Source organism: Narcine bancroftii, chromosome 6 (genome assembly GCF_036971445.1).
Source record: "Narcine bancroftii isolate sNarBan1 chromosome 6, sNarBan1.hap1, whole genome shotgun sequence".
Classification (NCBI taxonomy): Eukaryota; Metazoa; Chordata; class Chondrichthyes; order Torpediniformes; family Narcinidae; genus Narcine; species Narcine bancroftii.
The window spans coordinates 206,101,241-206,121,471 of record NC_091474.1 but is presented as its reverse complement, the minus strand read 5'-3'; the positions used below and the strand labels follow the sequence as shown (position 1 = coordinate 206,121,471).

The 20,231-nt window shown below is 38.8% G+C and overlaps 1 protein-coding gene across 10 annotated transcripts in view; it reads right to left on the bottom strand.

The window, feature by feature from the left end:
* Positions 1–20,231, bottom strand: part of eya4 (EYA transcriptional coactivator and phosphatase 4) — a 475,725-nt gene that overhangs the window by 242,077 nt on the left and 213,417 nt on the right. Inside the window, exon 1 of one of the 10 annotated variants that reach the window (XM_069887306.1) lies at positions 276–537. The exons of 7 other annotated variants lie outside the window; for them this stretch is intronic. The gene's annotated coding sequence lies outside the window, so the exon portion shown is untranslated. Of the gene's footprint in view, positions 1–275; positions 538–20,231 lie in introns of those variants that run through there. 2 more of the 10 variants (XM_069887308.1, XM_069887309.1) reach the window with 2 other exon arrangements.

Genomic DNA, 20,231 nt, shown 5'->3' with positions numbered 1-20,231 from the left:
AGAACACCAACAACCTCCAGAATTGTTTGTTCACTTTCCCAGAAATGAATCACCCAGGTTATAAACAATTTAATCTGATGTCAAAGAAATAACAAAGTTACTTTGGATTAACATTGATAATATAACATCTACCTCGATTTACAATTCTTAGTGGAATAGAGGGAACAATTCTCAGGTAAGCTCTTCAATTACTTAGACATTGGGCAGAATATGTGAAACAACGATCTCATTGTTTTACAGGAAACAAAGCAAAAAAATTGAAGGTATGGTCTTACCGGAAAAATACACAGTTCTTCAGTTAAAACTCCAAATTTTTCATTTTGTTTTCACCAGTGCAAGGAAGATTTGTCTTTTTGTTAACTTAAGTCAATTCGGTCACCAGTTCAATATGTTAAATATATTGCAACTTCTGAATTTTCCAAGTGGTTATTTTCTCAATGGTATTATTGTTATTTATTCTGTTGATTTCTTCCTTTTTAATGCTGTGATCATGTTCCAAGATTCAGTGCGGTTGATTTAAGTTTACCATGAGGATACTCAGCATAGTAAACAAGTTTCAGGCTGACCAATAGCTTTCCACACTCTTCTGTTTATAGCAAGCTGACTTACATTCAGAGGTCACCTCGTGAACAGCTCCTGTCTTTCACTGGATATATAATGTGCTGCATTTATCCCAGGGCTCATTGGTGTAGCCACATCCCAGTCTCTGCTAGCCTGCTGTCACATTGTGACGCATCTGCTCTTTAGAATGTGAAGTTTCACTAACAATAGGAAATTTAATTTTTTTCCAAGAGTGTTATGTGATTTTTCCTTAAAAGTTTGACTGCAAAAAATGCAAAAGTTATTTCAGACTGATTTTTTTTCTTTAAATTTATTGACTAGTGAAACTATTTCAATTTTATGGCTCTTAAAAAGTAATTATAAATATGATTAATAAACAGCTTGGAGTTATTGGAGATATCACAATATTTTGTTTTATTTCTTTAACAAATTACAGAAACAATCTTAGTCTTAGTTAAAAAAATCCAGAAATTAATTTTTCATGAAACTATTTGGGGTATACATGGATGAACTGAATTTAAAGATTTTTTTCCCTCAGATTGTACAGAAGATAAACCAATGGTGTAAAAGGAACATTATTAATTTTTTCTTAAAAATTGTCACTGAAAGTTGAAAAGTTAAGAACTAAATAGAAACTTTTGTTGGAAAAAAGCAAGTGAAATTCATGTTGCAAAACTTGGGCAACCACATGATTTTTGACAGCTTTCTCTAAAAATCAGTTGCAGAATTAAAATATACTTAGGTCAAGAATTAACTAAACTCACACAGAACACTGAGGGAAACGAAGGAGAGAAGGGACTGAAGATGGCACACTTCCTCCATAATGGACTCCACTGTGAGCCTGTCACAACTGTGGTTTGAGTGAAGGTTACACCTGCAGCACATTTCTGGTTCACTTTTGTCACCACTGCAATGTTTAAGTGACGGAAAATGTCCAAGCTCTATTAAGGCTAATAACACATGATTGATGTACTGTTAGAAAGCTGTGTCAGTACTGATTAGAACATCTGTGCCATCACTTTGACAACTCAAGCATTTTAGTATTAGAAAGGAGAAACCAAAAAAATCTCATAAATATTATTTTCAGTTCAAAAAAATGTGCTGGTTAATCCATAATGAATAAGTAAACTAAAATGGCTTATACTATCAATTAGTAAAGAACATCTGCTGATTGAAAAGCACACATTTTAAATTATTTTTTATAAAATATTAATTGAACTGAATACTCCTGGAATTTTTCAGTTTCCAGAAAATGATATACAACATCTCAGAAAATTTAAGAACAAGAACCTGTGCAACTTTGCATCCAAGGCCTTGTGAACTGTCCTGCTTTCAAAACCTATTTTAAACTGCCTGCACTGCTCATAAAATGAACAGAATATCTGACTGAGTCACAGTCTGTTTTAAACATACTGTCAACTTCTGAAGGAATGAGGGCATTGCATGATAATCTAGTGCAGTCATAGATAGAGCCAAAGTACTCTGGCCAATTTGTGGCACATCAGTTACACAAAGGCTGTACTAAAAGCAAGAGAGAAATATGGATTACAAAACCAGAAATAAAAGCCCAATTAGTACATCACCTGTGAACAAAAGACGAAGTTCAAACACAGCATATGCAATTCAATTAGTTTTACAGCAAACTAACAGACTTGAAAGAGGAAGCACACAAGCAGTACTGCAGCCAGGATTGCTGGATAAGTCTGCAACTATGTTGTGGAAACACAGTTCAGCAGTCACCCTGTCTGCAGAAAGAAGCATTTTTGTCTGAAAGCGTCGATCCCTTCAGGAAATACCTAGACTACTAAAAAAAAATTAGAATGCTATTAGCTACAGCCCTTGTCATATTTCTTCAACAGCATACAGGTAAACATCAGATCTGGCCAAGTACTCAAAGATATTGCCAGAAAGTTAATGGAATACAGGCAAATCAAAGAAATTTAAGGAATTTTCTTGCATTTATCCAAATGTCTACATTCATTTCTAGAGCCATGGTATAGTTGATTTAAGTAACAATCTATTTTTTTTTCTCAACCCGAGTTAAAATTTTATTTGTTATCATTGGTCTGATGACATAATGAAGTTGTACTTTCAAAAACTGTTTAGCTCTCTGGCATACCAGAGAGAAGCAAGAGTTAGCTATTAGTATTTTTAAAAAATGTTGTGCCTTGCTTTGGGCTCGATAATTCAATGAGGTTTAGAAACAAATCCCAAAACAACTATTTTCTGTATGTTTGGTTTAACAAAAGAAGCAAGCCAAATTGTGAAGATAATTCTTTTGTGCTTTGAGTTTTTCAAAATTGCTTGATTCTATCGTGTTAAAATAGTTAGTGAATCTGTGCAACTTTGAATATCTGACTTCTTAAACAAACATCCAAATCATTATTTCTGAGAAAAATGAATGCTCCAAGTAGATAGGATTAGTAGATAGTTGGTGTCACAAGGTGATATGTCATAAAGATAGTTTTTGGCACATTGACCTTCATAAATCTTGGTATTAAGTATAGAAGTTGGGATGTTATGTTGCAGTATAAGACATTTGGAGTATTGTATGAAATAAGACTGAAAGAGTACAGAGAAAATTTACAAGGATCTTGCTGTAACCTGAGGAAATGAGTTTAGGGCAAGGCTGAAAAGGTAAAGACTTTATTTCCTGGAGCTTTGGAGAATGAGGAGAGATTTGATGGAGGTGAACAAAATTATGAGGGCTATAGATACGTTTTAAGCAAGCAGGTTTCTTTCCACTGAGGTTGGGTGACAAGAAGGAAAGGACATGATTTAAGGGTGAAAGGCGAGAAGTTTAAGGGGAACATTGCAAGGAACTTATTCATTCAGAAGATTGTGAAAGGATGAAGTAAGCTGCCAACAAAGTGGTGGATGTGGGCTGAATTTCAACATTTCAGAGAAATTTGGACAGGTACATGGATGGGAGGAGTATGGAGGGCTTTGATCCAGGTAGAAGTCGATGGGACTAGGCAGGAAAATAGTTAGGCATGGACTAGATGGGCCAAAGGGCCTGTTTCTGTATTGCAGTTGATCTATCATTCTAAGTGCATATTGCAATATAAAACCAGAAAAAACCAAATCAAATAAATTAATTCCCTAAAGTTAAAACTTTCCTGCTATAACTTTCAATCTGTTAACGAATATTAAGATGCCAAAAAATGCTAGCAATGAAAATTAAAAATAACTTTGAAAAGTGTAACATGAAAAATAAAAAAGTAGACTTTATCATGAGCATGTCCTGAAGATGGCGCTGTTGGCACAACTTCAGGATTTACAGCTTTGCACTTTTTTCATGCTATTTTTTTTAAAAAATACATTTAATTTCACATAACTCAGTTTAAAAAATGTTTTTTCATTAAAATACAATATTTCCTTCGAATATATTTAATACAAAAGGTGAGGAAGTCTCAGATCTCTCAACAAGTGTTGAGATTTTACTCAAGCCATCTCCAAAATCAGCTATTAATAATCAATATTTGCAAAGCTCACAAGGCTTCTTGTACAACTGGTAATATTATAACTGTTTCTTTACTGTGAATTTTTTAAAGGTTTATGGTGCTACCATGGTAATCTACTTGCAGGCATAAGTAACACATTCTCCTGGGAGTCTTTCTGCAAGCAGGCAAATCACCTTCCTGACAGAGAGAAATATGACCCACAGCTTGACTCATGTCCTACTGTATGGGGAAATGTACCAAAAATTTCATTTGATTAGTTCACTCTGCTCCGCTTCACCTTCCATCCCATCTCCACCTCCCCCCCCCCACCTCAACCCCCCACAAATTAGGTCTCAAAACAAGTTTTTGTTTTATTCCAACATCAAAATAAAGATATAACTTTTTATTTAGTGGGTGTATAAATGTACTGCTTTTGGAAGCAGATCAGAAAAAATCCTCATTTATTATTAACCAAGTCTTACGCCTGTGTCAGCTCCTGTTTAATAATTCAGATTAATCTCATTACAGAAGATTTCATTACCGGATAATTTAATTAAATGATGAATTGGCTCCCAGATGTCACTGTGTGTGCCATCTTTTAAATAATGCTGATGAAGACATTGGGAACTTCCAAATTGGGAAGTGCATTGTTTAACATACACTGCTTAGAAACCAACAAAACAAGTTCACCGATTTGGGTTATTATGGGCCAAAATGATAGTTTATGAGAAAACTTTTCAACCTCTTCTAGAATCGTAGAAACTTCAATAAACTTGAGGAATAATATTGCAGAAAATAAACTCATAATAGAAATGTACACAATTAACTCATAGGAATTGATTAATTCACCATAGAAAAATTATTTATAACAGAAAGCTATGGGCGTTAGTTAAGCCATAAAACATGAGTAAGAAATCAAAGTGCAATGTTATTGTAAACTGAATGGACCCAATATTTATCAATACACCTTCATCAAAGCCATAATCAAGGTCACTCCGTGTACCTGTCTCTTTCATGGTTTGACATAAATGAAAAGTATACCACACATCTTAGCAAATAAGTATGAGGGTCTAGGTTCCTACAATTTTAAAATTGTTTTATTAACTGTAAAATGTTGGTGTTACCCTTTTGGGTGGAGGAGGTGAAATCAAATTATCAATCATTAAATGTATTTTCTCTCAAACAAATTCAAAGTGAACTTATCAGTGATCATATCTGAAATTGAATGAAGTATTTTTTTTAGAGTTTATGAACACTCAGGCATACAGGTACTGTATATCACCATAATCAAGTATTTTAAAGCAGTGAGATGACAAAGCATTTTTACCAATTAATATATAAACAGCCTTTAAAATGCAATGTTCTTGTCTAAAGTATTTATTTCCAAAAATAATCAACTCACTGACTTGGATATGTTGATTTGCAGATTTTCTGAACTTGCAAATGAACCATGTGGTCTTGAAAGCTTATATTTTGTTCTTTATAAGTAACATGCAAAAATATGAAGCCATGCTACTGTGTCACATGCCATATCCAGTCTAGAGGGAAAACTTTTCTCCCACAATGAGAGGTTTCAAGCCATAACCCTAGCAAAATGGCAGTCAGAAAATTTACCTCCATGTGACTACGAAGCCTCCCTCACACTTTGGGAATATAAATGAAGCATTTTATTTTTTCCAATTTACAGAATATCAGTTGCAAGTGTATAGTGCTTCCACCAAGCAAAGAATAAGCTCTGTGGTTTCAAGATTGGATGCATCACTTGGGAATATACAAATGCAGAAATATCACTGAGAGATGCTCCTCAACAAACTGAACAATAAATAATTTAAATAACAAATTATAAGGTGTTCTTTCAGCTGTAATTTTCAATGCAGGTAGTACGCTCTCAGGTAGTACACTTGATAAAACAATACTCTAGAACAGATGCAATAACAAAATGCCTGGTGATGCATCTTAACAGATCATGCAGAAGGTAGTCCTTTACCTCAAAGCTACCTTGCATCAGGTGTCCAAAGCCCATGGACTAACCTCATACTTTAGTAATAATCCCTTTAAGGATCCACAGCCTATACACAAGCTCATAAAAAGTTGACGTGCAAGGATTAAACCCAGTGTTTAAATTCTCATCCATCCCAGAAGAGGTTTGAATGCAGATTTGCCAATTACTGTCCACTCAAGGGCTGCTTGTCGGAGGGTGATAAGGGTTGAAAAAGGAGCAGGAATCAACTTGCCAACACTTCAACCATCAAATGTTGCAAACAAAATTAGTGTCACAACCACGTTAACACAATCTCAATGACCAGGTGGTGCATTTATTTATATATTGCCTCAACATAAATCCTGATTGTAAAGGAGATGACAGTCTGAAAATGCTGGGAAGACTCAGCTGTCAGGCAGTATCTGTGGAAAGAGAAACAGTTACCATTTCAGGACTGGGACCTTTCAACATGTCTGTGCTCCTTCAAGGAGATTTGGGGTTGCAACCAGCACTGGAGGTTTTATGACAGTCGTAGCCGAATGTGGGAAAGTGCAGGCAAATGTTATATCATTTCTGAGAATCTTGGAATAGAGAGGCTGGAGAACAAAAGAGAATGCCGCATGCTCACTGAAGGAAGGACGCTACATATCAGAGTCAGGGACCATTGCAATATGTGCATTGGCCCTTCAGCCCACCAGGTCTGCACAGGGCACCAAGCACCCATGTTTTTCCCCGAAAGGTAAGTACAGTACCAAGTAAGTTTTCATGGACATGGTTTCTAATGCACGAAGATCAATTTCATATTGTTAATTAATTCATTTAAATTTCCCAGCAGTTATGGAAGAAATGGTGTTGGGTCAAAAGTTCATGCTTCTAGTTACTTTTCCAGTAACATATGATACCCATGCTTTCAGGTTTCAGTCTCCAGCTTCTTCATGGAGCTTGTCATATTGACACATGCTGCATTATATTGGAAGTAAAACATGAAAATTTGTAGACACCGTGGTTGAAGTAAAAACACAAAGCTGGAGAAACTCAGCAGGTCAAACAGTGTCCTTTATAGAGCAAAGGTAAAAATACAGAACCAACATTTTTGGCTTGAGTCCTTTATCAAGGTACCATACTTTGATGTATTTTTACCTTGTGCTGTTTGACCTACTGAGTTTCTCAAGCATTATGTGTTTTTACTGTATCATCTTGGCATTTGTAGAACAGGGTTTAAAAATGTTCATCAAAGGCAGGAAAGGTATCAGGAGTTTTTCTTAGCTTTCCAAGCTGGTGTTGTTTGAAGCAGAAGGCTATATTGAGAAGGTAAATATGGCTCTGAGGGAGAGATATCTTTACTTCTGACATATGTAAACACTCAATTCACTCTTTCTATCATCAATGCTTTCTTTCTTAGGGAGGGAATGCAGAACTTGTACACAATGCAAGTATACTTACTTGCAAGAATATATAAACCTTAAAGCATTTTATTTTATTATGTCACATTCTTTGAAAACATTTAACCTTCACCACATCTGAAGGTTTCCTCCCCTCCATGGAGCCACCCAAAAAATGAACAATAACATAGATAATTAGTCACCTGAGCCCTATATAATCATGGTATGACACATTAATATTTACTTACAATAAATAAAAAATACTTTCTACTGCCCCCCAATTACTTCCTGTGCTTCATATAAACTTCCAGAGATGCATGTACAGTAAAACTGCTGGTATCCAGAATTCAAGCAACTGGCAGCCTCAAACAACCGATGAAAAAAAATTGAGGAAAATAAATTAAAAAAATTAAATAAGAATAAAATAGTAGGTTAAAAAAACAACATAAATTTAAAGTCGTAAAAGCAAATGTCCTTTAAGGTAACACATAAACCTTTGGTGAAAATGGCAGTAAGTATTCAGCCAGTGGAGTGCCTTGCTCGTTGCAGCTGTTTGAATAAAATTGTGTGAAACAGCTCAGGATGAAGAGCTGGTTTTTTAAAAAAATTTTTATTTTTCACACTATAAACCACATTGATCAAGATACATACATTTTTTCTTTTCAAATATATACAGTGTCATTTTCTTCCCCCCCTCCCTCTTCCCATCCCACCCTCCCTACCTCCCCTCCCATTCATTTAAAGTTCAGAATCTAAGATACATTAAACCCGTCAAACAATGTTGTCACTCAATAAAAATAAACAAGAAATTCCACTGAATCAATTCTTTTCATTTCCTTCTCCTTCTGTCATTTTAGGTACTCTCTTAAATTATCTCCTTATCCATACTTATTAAGAGTCGCCCCTGACAGAGGCTTTATGTGTAAACTTGGGGGAGGGGTGACTAATTATCTATGTTATTGTTCATTTTTTGGGTGGCTCCATGGAGGGGGAGAAACCTTCGGATGTGGTGAAGGTTAAATGTTTTCAAAGAATGTGCCATAATAAAATAAAATGCTTTAAGGTTTATATATTCATGCAAGTCAGTATAGTATTTTTTTAAATCTTTTGTCTTTTAAACTATTTATTCTTAGTGCAGGTGCATTAGTTAGGCATTGTCAGAATAAGACTCAAGCAACCAGAAAATACACTGATCTGGCATCTACCAATCCCCATAGGTGCTGGATGCCAGGGGATTTACTGTATATGGGCACCCAAATACTCTTGAGCATCAACACCTTTCAGTCTCTCACAAGTGAAACATATTCTACCTTTCTATATTTCTGGTTCATAAAATTCCATTTATCAAGTCATTGTTTATTCACTTAACCTGTTAATGTCCCCTAAAGTCTCTGTGCAACCTATTACAACACACAATTCAAACTGACTCTATATTATAAGCAAACCTGGAAATATTTCATGATCCTCTCAAATCCTTGATAGCGATTCTGAATATCTGGGATGTATGAATAATCCTGCAGTGCCCCACTGATTACAACCTTAATATTTGGCTTTTATTTGCTTCTCATTCATTCATGAGTTGAGTTTGACATTTTAGTATCTCTGTTGAATTCTAGTTGGCTGGCTTCTCTTTACCAATTGACTCCAGCATAAAACATACAGCCTACCACAACCTCTAGTTACTTGTTCACCCTCCACCTCCATAGCCATCTGCTGCAACCACATTTTTCAATTTCAACATTTGCTCCATAGATCAGTTCAATTATTTTAATCTGATTTTTCATTTAGACATACAACACAGTAGCAGACCATTTTTGCTCACGAGTTCCTGCCGCCCAATTTACGCCCCATTAACCTACACCCCCAGAACGTTTTGAATGGTAGGAGGAAACCGGAGCCCCTGGAGAAAACCCATGCAGACACGGGTAGAACATACAAACTCCTTACAGACAGGGCAGGATTTGAACCCTGGTCCAATCCCAATCGCTGGCGCTGTAACCATGCCACCAATATGTTTGATAATGCTTCTGTAAAGATATATATATTTAATGGAGGAATCATCAGCTCTAGCTTGTTGCTGCGATTAAATACGCTGTACATGTGTGTACGTTGGCTAAGGCAACTGGTTGTAATCTTTCCTATAGTCTAAGAACCATAGGAATGAATGGATGGTAAAACATCCATGGAAGAATATCATTGGGGGTGTCGTGAGTGGTTGCTTTTAGGACCACTTCCACCTTTGAATAAATCACATCATGGAAGAGACAGAACTAACTGTAAAGTGAAACAAGATGAGAGAGGTGGATCAGACTCCAGCAGTAAGATCATAATTGCGTAAGGGAATCAGCAGTAAGGTTATTGAATTTGGCTTGATTCCCATCAGTGATCTTTTTCACACAGTGTGAGCTTCTTGCACAGCAGTACAGTTGTGGTCTGACACTCTGACCTCTACTTTGCCAAGGCCAGTTGACAGCTCTCAGACCCCTCCTCCTCTCAACCCCTGCCACAGGACCCCACCGCTACACATTAAGTTACTGTCTCCAACACCATTTTCAACCTCATCACCTCTGGTACCTCCCCTCCTTGGCTACTAACCTCATTCTCTCCCATCCTTGCATTGCCTGGTTCTACCTTCTATCCAAGATACAAAAACCCAGCCATTCAGGCAGACGCATTGTTTCTGCCTGCTCATGTCCCACCAAACTAGTTTACCTTGTCTCTATATTTTCTCCCTTTGTCCAATTCCTCCCACCTATATCTATGACACCTCAGATTCCCCAAACTAGACTGCCTCAGTTTCACGATGGATGTCCAATTCCTTTATACCTCCATCCCCCACACAGGTATGAGAGCACTTTGCTTCTTCATGGAACAAAGACCCAGTTAATCACCGTCTACCACCACCCTCCTCCGTCTGACAGAACGTGTCCTCACTCTAAGTAATTTCTCCTTTAACTCATCCCATTTCCTCCAAATCAAAAGAGTAGCCATGGGTACCCTCAATTCAAGCTGCAAGCCTACACAGGCATGACCCCTCAACTCTTCTAATGGTATATCAATGACTACATTGGGGCTACTTCATCCACCAGCGATGAGCTTGTCAACTTCATCCACTTCACGGCCAACTTCCACCCAAATCTCGAACTCACCTGGTCCATCTCCAATAACACTCTCCCCTTCTTGGATCTCTCTGTCTTCATCTCTGGAGACAAACTTTTCACTGATATATACTACAAATGCTCCAACTACCACATCTACCTGGACTACACTTCCTCACACCCTGTCCCCTTCAAGGATTCCATCCCCTTCTCTCAAATTTTCCATCTCTCTGCAATTCTCTTGTGCACTCATCCTTCCCTACCCGTCACACCCCCGGCACCTTCCCCTATGCCTGCAGGAGATGTACCCACACCTCCTTCCTTACAAGGGTCTGGGGCCCCAAAGAGGCATTTCAAGTGAAGCAACACTTAACTTGTACATCCAGAGGACTTATTTACTGCATCAGGTGCACCCTTTGTGGCATTTTCTACATCAGCACCTCCGGTCAGTTTGCAACCACAGCAACCTCCCAGTGGCCAACCATTTCAATTTTGAGTCACACTCCTGCTCTCACATACCTGTCCATGGCCTTGTGTACTATCCCACCCTGACCACCCACAAATTGAAGGAACAACACCTTATTTTCCATCTGGGCATCCTCCAGCCAGATGGCATGAACATTGACTTTACTGTCTTCCACTGAACCTGTTTGTCTTTTCTTTCCCCTCCATCCTGTCTTTCCAGATTTTACACCCACCCAGTCTCCCCTCCTCCCCTTCTGCTGTTGTCCCCTTCCTCCTTTCTCCACCTATCATCTCCTGCCTTTTCCACCCTTTCATAGGAACATAGAAACATGGAAGTAGGAACAGGAGTAGGCCAAAAATGGCCCATCGAGCCTGCTCCGCCATTCAATACGATCATGGCTGATCTAATTTATGACCTAACTCCACCTACCTGCCTTCTCCCCATATCCCCTCATTCCTATATCATGTAAAAATTTATCTAACCGAATTTTAAATATGTTTAATGAGGCAGCCTCAACCACTTCCCTGATTAGAGAATTCCAAACATTCACTACTCTCTGGGAAAAACTATTTTTCCTCATCTCTGTCCTAAATCTACTCCCCCGAATCTTGAGACTGTGTCCTCTCGTTTTAGTTTCCCCGGCCAGCTCAAAAAACCTTCCTACATCTATCCTATCATAATCATACCCTTCATAATCCTATATGTTTCTATAAGATCTCTCATTCTTCTGAACTTGAGCGAATACAATCATAGACGATTTAATCTTTCATCATAAGTCAACCCCTTCATCCCAGGGATCAACCTAGTAAACCTCCTCTGGACCGTCTCCAAAGCCAGTATATCCTTCCTCAAATATGGAGACCAGAACTGGACACAGTACTCCAGGTGCGGTCTCACCAGTACCTTATACAGTTGCAACATTACCTCCCTACTCCTGAATTCAATTCCTCTAGCGATGAAGGCCAACATTCTATTTGCCTTCTTAATAACCTGCTGCACCCGCAACCTAACTTTTTGCGATTCCCTCCTTCCCACCTCCCGCCCGCCCACTCTTTTGTTTGGACATCTGCATTTTCTCACAATTTGATGAAGAGCTCAAGCCTGAAACATCAGTTGAGTATCTTTACCTTTGCTACATAAAGGACCCTGTTCGACCTGCTGAGCTTCTCCAGCATTTTGTGTTTTTACTTCAAGCACGGTGTCTACAGATTTTCGCAATTTACATCTTTGCAAGGTTAACTCCTACAATTATGACAACTACAACATGAATACGTGAGAAAACATTTCATGCAAATGCAAAGATATAGGACCAGTCAAAAAATGAACATGGTCAAAGAATGAAATGCAAGGTTATGTAACTGGAAACTCTGGGCAAAGTGGTAGTTAAGTCAGGCAATGGAGAGATTTAGGGCAGCCTATAGAGGTAAAGGGGCACCTGCAGGTGTATGGGGAGGAAGCAAAATAAGGCAGAGTGCATGCAGAAGAGACAATTGTCACAGGGAAGGAGAGAAGAGGATTAGGTATCTTACTAGAACTTTAATCCATGGGAAGCTATTTGGAATAATCCTGGTGTGAATTTCAACGTTCAATGTGAGTTTATTGACATATACATAAGTACAATATATAAATGCACCAAAATTCTTACTTGCTACTGCCAAATAAGTGCACAAGATACACCAAATAATAGTAAAAAATTATATAATCACAAATGCAAGGCAGAAAAATAGAAAATAAAAATGACAGATAAATAAATATTCACAATTACAGTTAGTGCAAGAAAAAAAATACATTTCACCAGTGCAGACAAATCTATTGGTGTTTCCAGTCTAAGTTAGGGTTAGGAAAGTATAGGGAGGTTCGAGCCCTGATAGTTGTTGGGGAAAAAAAAATTCTTGAACCTAGGAGTGTTATTCTTCATGCTTCTGCACCTTCTGCCTGGAAGCAGCAGGAAGAGACCATGACCAGGGTGATGGGGATCTTTGTTGATGATGGTGAGGCTTTTGAGGCAAAATCTCATATTAATGCTGTTAGTAGATTGGAGGACAGTGCCCATGATGGACTTGGCTAGGTTTGATACTTGCTGCAGCCTTCTGAGCAGTTGAATTTCCAAACCAGGCTTTGATGCAACCAGTCAGTATGCAGATATAGAGCTGGTATTTGACGACATACCAAATCTCAGATTTCTAGGAAAGTAGGGATGCTGGTGTGTCTTCCTCATGGTTACCTCAATATGCTGGCTCCAGGTGAGATCATCCAATAATATGGTCTTCCAGCAACTTGAAGGCAGTAACTCTGTCTGCTGTTATTCCGTGAACTAAGGCAGGTGGGAGGTACCTCAGCCTCCCTTTCCTCAACTCTACAATAAGACCCTGAGAGCAAAATTGTTGTTCTTTCACCTTGCAACCAGATTCTTGATCTCCATTCTATATTTGACTCATCATTTCCCATTATTTGGCCATCAGCGAATTTATTGATCGCATTTCATCCACTCTATTTAGTACTATTGGGAAATGCAAAGTTTAGTCCTGAGTTCTTTCTTCTTTTCAATATTTTTATTGAGTTTTATAAGTTGTACATAGGTAATAATAATAATAATAATATCTAACAAAGAAGATTTACTATTACATATGGCTACAAATAACCTATAATACATTGAAAATGACACAATGTAAAAATTATGCTAATAATATAATCCCTCCCGTGTGAAGTTATTGGTTGAACATGTGTAGTTCTGACTTCTTCTAAAAATCAAAGAGATCCTGAGGAAATCACATACTTCAATACCACTTTTATCATATTTGCATTGTGGGAAATGGGTAACTGTTAAGCAGGCCTTTGCATTTAAATAACTAAATTCAACTTGCTGCTCCTCGAGTCAGAATTATACAGATCTGCTGCTGAGAAAAGGGGCATCTTCTGCCATGGCTCACCCATCAGGATTCCCATAAACATCAGCGATTGGCGGCTTTTCTTATTAGAAATGGATATCTGAGTGCCTCAGATGCCTGCTTAAGCAGGACTTACAATAGTAGACTGACTTCTCCTCAGTCAGCACCAACATCCCAACAGGACTGACAACGACGAGCTGACTTCTTGAGACACCTCAGAATCCCCACACAGAATTTGCATCAGCATGCACAACTACTGTCACTGACCTCAGTACTGGCCTGTACTCGCTGAATATCACCTCTGACCTGAGTCACTGTGCATGAGCTATGTGAATGGCAGGGAGACACACTTTTCATTCAGATGTTTGCCGATACTGTGACAGGAATCGCTGAACTTGCATTGTCATACAGCTATGCAGCGTGGAATTAGGCCATTCAGCCCAAATATTGATCAAGGCGCCCATCTGAGCTCATCCCATTTTCTGCATTTGGTCCATACCTCTCGAACCCTTTCCTGGGCACCTGGCCAGAGTATTTTAAATGCTGTAATTGCACCTGCCTCTGCACTTCCTCTGGAAACTCAATCCATCTACTCACCACCCTCTGTGTGAAATGGTACCCCTCAGGTCTTTTTAAAATTTTTCCCCTTCGCCTTTTCCTCTCACGTTCCTGCTGAATTCTGAATCTTCCTTCACTTTGCTCTTCAAGGCGCTGTTCTTCATTGGCAGTGGATGGAAATGGAAAACTGGCACGAAGTGAAGTTGGACATGCTCATTTTCCCTCAAATGCAGGCGGTAAATTTGTACCCCACTAGAAACCCAATCGACTCACTATTGTGCATAGAGGAAACAAAGAGGTGGTCAGATGTGGAGAAGCAAATTCCCAGATACGCTGGAGACATGACTGAAAAATGAAGTATTGCAATCTATGGCAAGACAGAAAGTATCCATCGAGAGAGAAACCCTTTCTGGCTGTCTTGCTGAAGGATCTCTAGCATGTTTCTTCCATAGTAACAAATAAAGGAGTTGTTAATATTTTCAGAGGAGCTCTCACCGTAATCAATAATGGCAATTGAACCTGGGGATGGGGCATCGGCAGCTGTCAAAGCCATTCAGGAGGGAAGACACTGCACAATGTCTTGCTTATCAGATTGGTAAATGGCTTCCTCATACTGTGTCCCCTGCAAGGATTCTATTCCCTTCACTGAATTTCTCCGTCTCTGCTGCATCTGTTCCCAAGATGAGGTCTTCCAGTCCAAATCTTCCGAAATGTCTGCTTTCTTCCACAAATGTGGCTTCCTCTTCACCACCATCAATTCAGCCCTCACCTGCATCTCCTCCATTTCCCACTCATCTGCCTTGGTCCCATTTTCCCCCAGATACAACAAACACAGGATTCCCCTTGTCCTCACCTACCTCCCCACCAGCCTCTGCATCCAACACATTATCCTCTGGAATTTCCAGCACTTACAACAGGATCCCACGACCAGACATACCTTCCCCTCTCCTCCCCTCTCTGCCTTCCATAGGGACTGCACCCTCCATGACTCCCTCATGCACTCATCCCTCCCCATCAATTGCACCCCCCCATCCCACGGCTCCTTCCCCTGTGGCCACAGGAAGTGTAACACTTGTGCCACACCTCCTCCCTCACCACAGTCCGGGGTCCCAAACAGGCCTTTTAAATGAAGCAACACTTCACTTGTGTATATGCAGGATTGATTTACTGAATCTGGTGCTCCCATTGTGGCCTTCGCTACATCGGAGAGACTAGGCACAGACTGTGAGATCGCTTCGATGCACACCTTCACTCTGTCTGCACCAGTGACAGAGACCGTCCATTTCAGTTCTGTGTCACACTCCCACACTCACATGTCTGCCCATGGCCATAAGTACTATCCCATCAAGACCACCTGTAAATTGGAGGAACAACACTTGATTTTCTGTCTGGGCACTCTCCAGCCAGATGGTATTAACATCAACTTTTCTGGTTTTTGCTAATCTGCTCTCCTTTCCCCCTCCCTTCCCTTCCACCTGTCATCTCTCCATCCCCTTCCCTCTCTATTCACCTATCCCCTTGCTTGCAGCTGTGCCTTCTCTCCGTTTTCCACCTGTTGTGACCATGCCTCCCCCAACTCTTTTATTTAGATGGCTGTTGACATTTTTCCATACCTTGATGAAGGGCTCAAGCTCGAAATATTGGTTATATAATTTTATCTTTGCTATATAAAGGACATTTGACGATGAGTTTCTCCAGCATTGTGTTTTTACTTCAACCACAGAGTCTGCAGACCTTTATGTTTTACTCCTCACAGGAGGAACATGCTGTGGTGATGCAAGTGACTGAGTGCCTTGGGGATGCACTGCTGACGGTTGGATTCTCACCATCTATTTGAAGATCTTTGCAAAGATATCCAAGATCATTAAGATAAACTGGGACACTGGCTACGAACACAGGTATTACAGCAATCATTTAGCAGAATTTAAAAATTTGTGCACAACTAGTAATTGTTTGCATCATAGGTAGTTCCTGTTTGCTATTCAAAGTGCTTCTAGTGGAGCATTAAAATGTAATCCTATATTTGTAACTTTTCAATGAATCTTGGCGCCTCACAGTTCGGCGAGCAGCAACCTCCTTTGAAGAAGACCGCAGAGCCCACCTCACTGACAAAAGGCAAAGGAGGAAAAACCCAACACCCAACCCCAACCCACCAATTTTTCCCCTGCAGCCGCTGCAACCGTGTCTGCCTGTCCCGCATCGGACTTGTCAGCCACAAACGAGCCTGCAGCTGACGTGGACTTTTACCCCCTCCATAAATCTTCGTCCGCGAAGCCAAGCCAAAGAAAAAGAAGAAAAAGAAGAAAAGCAAAGTTGCATTTGATCTTTTCTTTTCCAAAGGGATGCGCATTTTTCTTTGTTTTATATCCTTATTCATCAATCTCATTATTGTTAATAAAACTTTCACAGACATTGGGGATATTTAATGTTAGTTATTTCCACTTTCAATAGAATTAATTAACTTTGCAATACTGTAATTATTTTAATTTGTTTGTTGCATGTAAACACTGCTTTCTAATTCTGTTACAAGTTTGTTTGCACCAACAGATGTTGCAAATATTATTGAAGAGAATATTATAAAATCTTAACATTAAAGGACAAGAAGTCATAATACAAAAGTTGCCTAAAACATCCATCAATTAAGACATTTTTAGTTTGTTGTTCAGTAGGTTATTCAATGTGCTTTTATCAGGACAAGAAAAGTTGACTCTTATTCAAGACATGGAAAGATAGGGCCAAATAGAAATGTTAACTTAGCTTGAATTTAATGTTTTGATTTGGAATACTTTAAAACCGTTAGCTAAACCCAATTGTCCACCGTTCTGCACGACAGGCTATGACTAGAAACATGAAATAAAGTACAGCATACACAGTCGGATTTGTATATCCGGTTTCTCCAAGGATGCAGGTACAACAAATATCAAATGTTACTAAACCCTGAAACGTGATACAAAATGTCAACAGGCAATCTGTGTCCTCTTTCCCACTGAAATTCAGAGGATTTACATCGGAATGCAAAATGTATTTCCTGAGCGATTGCTAACTAAGAACCGTATCAACTGCATAAAGTAAGTTCACAGGAAATGTGCCACATCCAAGTTTTTGAAGTTTGAATCAATGATGAACAGTAATTGAAACAAGTACCAGTGCTTCACAGCATATCACGATTGTATTTGAGCCTTTATCTTGGGTAAAATAGATGGATGTATTTTTACGAAAAGATATAATTGGAGTTCCTGTGTTCAATAACCTTCTCGAATTGTTGTGGAGTAAAACAGTATCTTCTTCCTGGAGTCCATCTTTATTTTCCCAACAGCTATCAGGCTCATAATCCTCTCTGCACTAGCCGAACCATAAACAATTCTGAGATCACCAAAAGATCTATTTGCACTCTTGAAACATTAGATTTTATTTTGCACTAAATACCAACCATTTCAGTGAGTATTTATTTATCTATCTTCCTTTAGTTTTATGGCACATTGATATAACTTAATTGATACTGTGTTGTTGTTGTAGTACCTTATGCACCTTAGTGGCTGCAGCGAGCAAGAAATTTGGTGCATTTTTAGATTGCTTTTATGTATATGACAATGAACTCTCATACCGTATCTCAGCAAGAAACATATTGTCAACCTACATGAATAATTACTCTATTTAGCTCCAAAAATGTAGCTTAATATTCTCAGAAAGAGCACCCACTCACTTTAGAAGGACAATTAATTTCCTTCTTTCACTTCTGTTATTTTTTTGCCACATCTCTAAATGAAGTTGGGAAAATCAAACCAATTTGCATCCTATTGTGATCAGATCTGTGCTGCAGACTAACTTAGAACAAGACAGGTTGAAACGGGATCATTTCACTTCACTTGGAACAGCACAGCCTGGAGAAAATGGAAGACTTCCACTTCCACAGCTGCGGCTCAAGTAGAATCCAGATTTTCAGGATGAATTAAGAGTGAGCCCCTAATGCAATGTTTGCACAGCAAAGTCATACCAAATGTTGCAGCCCTCCTATGTTGATGAAGTTCCATGTTTAAATTGATGTTCTTTGGGACCCTCTGTAGCAATGCTTTATCACACAAACTTCTATTTTCATATCCCTGCCATTCATTTCACTAAAAAAAAATCTCCATTAACATGTATACAATCAAGACTTCAATGAGATTTGAAATACTTGTGAAAATGTTCAATATTTTTAATTACTGGAATTCTTAAAAACTTCAAAATAATGTTAAATTTTGGGTGCTACCGTTACTGACAATGTTAACATACTTTTCAGGAACTGTAAAAGTACTGTTCATTTGTATATTTTTAATACTGTTGCCATACAATGTATAGCCTGAGGAAATCATGAACACATTTTCAGACTCTGAACCAATATTTAATAAAAATGTTGTGAAAAACTCAAAGCTTCTTTTGCTTTGACAGAATATTTTGATTTGGATGTTTTCTCAAGTACAATGTGCTGACATTGCATTTTAATAATATAGATAGCCAAGAATATTTTCCTTGAACATTAGCAAGAACAGAGGAACACAGGAATAGGTCATCTGCCCTGCCATTCAATATAATCATATATAATCTACTCCATATCTCTACTCTTCTTATGGGTCAGCTCATCATAGCCTACAATTCCATATCTTTTCAATAACGTTTCTCCCCTACTTTAATGATCAAGCTTCCACAACTGAAGTATTCCAGAGATTCATTAGTATGTCTATGCATCTTGGTACAAAAAGTAATCTGTGCTCATATTTTAGAGTAAATGATTTTGCTTGCAAAGTTAACCTTGAGAAAATATTGTACATCCTACTAGAATAGCAGATGGAGCAAAATTAGTCCTTACATCTCCCCTGCCACCTCCATTCAAGGTTACAAACAGACTTTCCAGGTGAGACAGAGTTTTACATGTACCTTGTCCAATCCAATCTACTATGTTTGGTGCACATGGTGTGGCCTCCTCAACATCAGTGAGACCCGAGGTAGATGGGGGAACTGCTTTGCTGAGCACTTGTGCTCTACCCAGAACTCTCATTTGTTAGGCACTTTAAATTCCCTCCTCATTCCCACACAGACATGTCTATCCTCAGCCTCATCCATTCATAGGGTGAGGCCAAAAGCAAATTTGAGGAACAACACCCTATACCTCTCAGACAGCTCCAAATGCCATGGCATGAACATTACATTTTACAATTTTAGGTAACCCCACTTCGCTATCTGGCTACACTGCTTCCAATTTTCAATTTTCTTGTTGAATCAATCTCCCCACCCCATCTTAGTGGTATCTTCCTCTAACAGTATCTCCACCTCTTGCACCTTCTTCTGCCCAGAACCCTGTCACTTCTTTACTCATCTCCAGCCCCTCCACCCTTTTTATTCCCCTCTTTATATTCTTGATATATCCCTTCCTACTTTAGTCTCAATTATTTCTATACATGGATGCTGTCTGACCCGCTGAGACCCTCCAGCTTACATCTGTTTATTCATGCTCATGTTTATAGTGACATGTACAAGTAACAGTGAGAAAGTTTGTCTGCGTGAAATCCAGCCAGTCAACCCATACGTCGCACAAGGATATAAACACAGTACAAAGTGCAGAGTTAGAGAGCAAGATCCCTTACAACTGAGTTCTAAACCTAAAAAAAAATTGAAAAGAACAGTGTTAGTGATCTTGGAATCGCTAAGAGTGGTGGGATGGGTGTGATTGTAGAACATGTAGATAAGACCTGCAGGAGAAGCTCCCAAAATGGCACTTTGCCCTGGTATCATCTTGAATGCAATGAATGTTAGCTGCTTATTCAATCTGCTTCCAAATACTTTATTTTATTGAGTTCAGTTTGTTTAAATACAGAGC